Source organism: Bidens hawaiensis, unplaced genomic scaffold (assembly GCF_021521415.1).
Source record: "Bidens hawaiensis isolate Kalapana, Puna unplaced genomic scaffold, B.hawaiensis_p1.1 tig00009937_1, whole genome shotgun sequence".
Taxonomy (NCBI): domain Eukaryota; kingdom Viridiplantae; phylum Streptophyta; class Magnoliopsida; order Asterales; family Asteraceae; genus Bidens; species Bidens hawaiensis.
Genome location: NW_027491752.1, coordinates 879,649 through 885,070, shown reverse-complemented (window position 1 = coordinate 885,070; position 5,422 = coordinate 879,649). Strand labels below are relative to the sequence as shown.

The 5,422-nt window shown below is 38.7% G+C and overlaps 1 pseudogene across 1 annotated transcript; it reads left to right on the top strand.

Moving 5' to 3' along the window:
- Nucleotides 1–1,026: 1,026 nt before the first annotated feature.
- On the top strand, nt 1,027–4,349 carry LOC143533865 (uncharacterized; annotated as a pseudogene). Its single transcript, XR_013135436.1, has 6 exons — nt 1,027–2,216; nt 2,373–2,376; nt 3,125–3,636; nt 3,708–3,903; nt 3,983–4,160; nt 4,258–4,349. The product of XR_013135436.1 is annotated as an uncharacterized LOC143533865 (transcript).
- The last annotated feature ends 1,073 nt before the right edge of the window (nt 4,350–5,422 follow it).

Genomic DNA, 5,422 nt, shown 5'->3' with positions numbered 1-5,422 from the left:
TGTTCTAGCAAACCGGTCATAAATACTGGACTCAAAATACCAGCCTAGGGTGCGAAATCCGGTTTAACCGGCCGGTTTGAACCGGTTTTTAAAACACTGAGATGAATATAAAACATATGATCCTCAACATCCAAATTATTAAGTTGGATTCATGGCTATATTACTTACCTTCAGCAATCATCTTGGACATCTTGTCAAGACTCAACAGTGCCCGTCATATCTTTGGCTTGTTTTAATAAATAAAAGCAAGGACATTGTTGGGTGTAGATTTTTTATCCTCAGGATGAGCTATGATTCAAGGATTCTGAGCTATCCCGTCAACGCCATGGTTTTGAAACCCGGCCCGGCCTGGCCGGTCGGACCGGGACCCGGCCTCAATACCGGTCCGGGTCGGGGTGTAGAACCCGTTTTCTACTTACCCGGCCGGTCTGCGCGGGCGCCGGTTGAACCGGACCCGGTGACCCGACGGTCGGACCGGCAAGTTTGTATTTTTTTTATGATAAATTGATAACATAATAACCTAAACCCTATCCATCCAGCTCCTCCATCCCAGCCGCACCTCCCATCCAACTCCTCCATCCCAGCCGCACCTCTCATCCAGCTCGTGACCTCACTTCCGTCGCTCACCTCCGTTGCTCCACCACCTGCGAGGCTGCGACAGTGCGACCTCACCGCCGTCGCTCCATCACAGCCACTCCATCACTAATTGGTAAGTAATCTTTTTAATTTACTAATTTTCCAATTCGTTTGTTGTTAATTTGTAACAGATTGTAGCAGATTGTTAATTCCATGTTAATTTACTAATTTTTCAATTCGGTGTGTTAGTGTAAATTTGTAAAAGATTGTTAATTCCATATCTAGAAATAATAATACTCTCTAATTAACTAAAGTCTAGGTTATCTAAATTTATAGGTAACAGATTGTTAATTTGTAAATTTGTAACAGCTTGTAATGGTGTGTTAGTGTAAATTTGTAACAGATTGTTAATTTATTTTGTACAATTCTTTATAGGTTATTGTCAAAATGGACTCGAATTCTATACCATCATCCGAAGAAACTCCACAATCTCAGGCTAGTGTTCAATCAAGCAATCGTATGAAAACAGACATCACTTGGAAATATGTTACTGAAGTTGACGATGGATTGGGTACTCATAAGCTTAAAGTGTGTGTGTTTTGTGGTAAAGGATTTCATGGAGGGGGTATTAATAGATTGAAGCAACACTTGGCTGGAGTAAAGGGACAAGTTACTTCATGTTCAAAGGTTCCCCCGCTGATGTCCGGTGTATTATGAAAAATGCTTATGATGAAAGTGTGCAAGCTCCAAAAGGAATTAGTGTGGAAATAGATGAAGGGCAAACAACTACCCCACAACAAGCTCGGGTGAAAAGGAAAGTATCTTCCACATCAAATAGTCGGCCATTGGAAAGTAACTACAATGCTTGTCAACCTTCAATCAAATCAATATGGAATAGTAAAGAGAGAGTGCATGATACAGATTTAGCTATTGCTATATGGTTTTATCATGCTTGTATACCAATGAATGCAGCTAATTCTCCTTACTTCCCGATTGCAATGAGCAAAGTAGCTTCAATGGGGCATGGTTATACGGGGCCCTCTTATCATGCATTGTGTGTGACTTTATTGAAAGATGCTAAAGCAAGCGTGGCACTCATAATTGAAGGCCAAAGAAGAATGTGGTCAGAAACTGGTTGCACTATTATGAGTGATGGATGGCGCGATAGTAGACAAAGACCTCTTATAAATTTCTTGGTCTATTGTCCAAGAGGGATTTCATTTGTTAGATCTGTTGATGCGTCAGATATTGAGACCAATGCTGAAAATTTGTGCAATTTGTTTGCGGAGATTGTTGAATTGGTTGGTTATAGGAATATCGTCCACTTGGTCACTGATAATGCTGCTAATTACAAGGCTGCAGGAAGATTGTTGTGTGAGAAATATCCTTTGCTCACTTGGTCACCGACCCATTGTATCAACTTGATTTTAAAGGATATATCAGAGATACCTTCTATGGCTAAATTGGTTCAGCTTGCGTCTAGGATTACTGTTTTTATATATAACCATAAGTGGCATTTGAATTGGTTGAGGAAAAGACCAGGTTGGACAGAAATCATTCGTCCCGGTGCCACTTGGTTCGGTACTACATTCATTGCATTAGAAAACTTGCACGACCATAAAGAAGATTTGCAAGCTATGGTTACTGTTAGGCCATGAATTTTATACTGAGGATCCTCTATCCTTGACTGTCTTATAGATAGTTTATCCTTGAAATTTGTATCAGGATATAAAGGATCGATGATCCTTGGTATTACTTGTTTACTAATGATTGCGTTTAGTATGGTGATGTGTTAGACAGGTATGACAACTTTAAGACGTGCTTGTATCAATTATCCTCACAGAGTATTTTCTAGCTGGAGCATGGATCCAGGATCCTAGTTCGATGTAACTGTTAATGGACGAACTCATGCGAAGATGGATGTTTAAATATCAACAACGGCTACAAGACTCGTTCTCCCACTTATCTCGCTACTGGATGGCTATTGGCACGTGGTCAAAGGTCGTGGAGCGGCTAGTGGAAGACTTCCGGATAGTTAGGAGATATTGTTAGTAATATTTTCTTATTTATTTGAGCTATGATCGAGTAGGAAACACATGTACCATCACACACACTCTAGAGCAGAAACAATTACTCTCTCTACTCACTAGCTTATTATTGTAATCTCGATCATATACTCCACAACGATTGTAATACCTTTTACCATTAATAAACTTGACGGTGATAGTTTTCACCGTCTGGGGGTTTTTTGTGCCGGAGATCACGATAATCACATACTCCTCGACCAAAGGTTACCTTGTTGATCCTTGACCGAAAGGACTTAATCAACGATTACTTAGTTAATCCTTTATTGAAGAGATTCGACCAAAGATTACCTTGATAAGTTTTGACCGAAGTAAGACTATCTTGGTTAAGGGCTTTTTTCCTCGTGATCAAACATTTGTGTTCACCAATATTACGATTACACACTTGTCATTATCGAGTTAGCACCTTACCTCACTTAACAGATTTGGATACTTGATCCTTAGTAGATTTTTGTCCAAAACAGTTACTTCTAATGATTTCAAGAAAGTGTCGAAATTACCAAAAGCTAAGGAGGTGAAGCTAACTATCTTAAATGAACGTTTTTGGAATAATTGTTTAATATCGGTGAAGGTGATGGCACCCATCTTGAAGCTTTACGCATTTGTGACTCTGATGAACAGCCTTCGTTAGGTTACGTGTTTGAAGGTATGACCCGTGAAAAGAAAGAGATTGAAGAGTTGTTTCGCAGGAGAAAAAACATTGTGAAGTGTATACTAAAATACTTGATTCTCGTTGGGATAGGATGTTGCGTAGGAGTCTTCATGCTGTTGCTTATTGGTTAAATCCAATATTTCAATATGATTCCGAAAATGCTACTGAAAAGAATTATGCATTTACAAGTGTGGTTGATATGATTGAGCAAAAGACGCATTTAGATCCCTGTGAAGCTTACGTCATAGTTACGCGAATTCCGTGATCGACAGGGTCAATTTAGTCGACCCTCGGCTTTGCCCGGCGTGAAGAAAAATCCACCAGGTAAGTTTTTTTTTACTTAGCAATCATTTTAATATCATCAATTTTAATATTATGCTAATTTTTAATATTAGATGAGTGGTGGAGATTGTATGGTGGAGATGTCCCGGAGTTACGAGAATTTGCGATAAGAATTTTAAGTCAAACTGCATCTTCATCGGGATGTGAGCGTAATTGGAGTGTTTTTGAAAGAATCCACACCAAAATGAGGAACCGTTTGGAGCATCAACGGCTTGTATATGTTCATTACAACTTGAGTCTACAAGATAGGTATGATATAAACCAAAAATTTGTTATATATATGTATATTGCATACATTAAGTTTTTACTTAACATATCAATTCATTAGGGTTAATGTGAAATAAAGGATCTACGGCCCGGTTGATTACGAAAGCATTGATAAACCGACTTTTGGATAATTGATGAAGAGGCGGAAGGTGAAATTGATTATGATGAGTTGGAAAGTATGCTAGAAGAAGAGCCACCAAGTAACAATGGAGCGTCTACTTCACAAACACATGATGAAGGTTAGTTGTTTTACTATTTTTAACTTTTAAGAAACAAATCTTCAATGATGTACATATAACCAATTTTGGTTTGTTTTGTCAATTTTTTAAATTGTAGACGAAGCTTTGAATGAAGTGATTGAATTGGATGTTATTGTGGAAAATATTGTGGTAGAGGACAATGACAATGATGATTTTGATGCGCTCTAAACACATTGCATGAAGCTTTCGGTTATGTTTTGTTTTAGACTTGGATGTTGGTTTAAGACTTTTAAGATATTTGTGTTTTAAGACTAATATTGTGATGTATGTTTTTTATTGTTGGATTGTGATGTATGTTTTGAAAGACTAATTTATGTTTTAAGACTTATGTTTTATATATTAGTAATTATATATATATATATATTATTTATGACGTCATCCGGGTTAACACTGGTCCGCCCTCCCGGGTCGGTCCGACCTTTGACCAGGTGAGGCGTCCGGGTCGACGCCCGGGCCGGGTCTGAAAACATTGGTAAACGCTAATATTCCGAGGATGATATTTGACTAATTCAATTGTCCTATATTACTTTTATTTGTTTTGCAGATAAGATCACGTGTTAAATATGCTAATATGAACGTGCACCTACAACGGCTAATGCTTGAACTTCGTCAACTTGAACGTGGGCAAGCAACGAATTATGGAAGAAATAGTCTAGGGTTTCCGGATTATTCGGGATATCAGTTGTAACTTTTTCTTATATAAACGAGCTGATAATATCATTAGAACACACACCTTCACTTACCTAGCTACTAGCATATACTGTAACACATAGTTTACGATCACTTGTCAGTTCCACCACTTGTAACCACCATTTTATTATTAATAAAAGTGACGGTGATAGTTTTCACCGTCCTGGGGTTTTTTGTGCCGAAGATTTTCATAAAAAGGGCTTTTTCCCTCGTAATCACATCACTGTGTTGAATCATTTTACTATTAAGCACCCCACCTCACGCACTAATTTGATCAAAAGTTAGTTTGCTAATTTTTGACCGAAACAATTTGGTGCCCACCGTGGGGCAAACGGTGCTTTGATCATTATCAACTCTCAAACTAAACACTACTCTCAATGTCCACAACATGTCTACCCAACCGAAAATTGTTTCTTCTTCTGCCACGGCTTCGGATTCCTCTGTGAGGCCTTCTATGCCTCCTCCTCCTGCTGGTGGTATCCCAAAGAAACCTGACAACACTCTGAAGAAAGCCACCACTCCGGTGTTCACTGGAACGAGACCATCTCCCC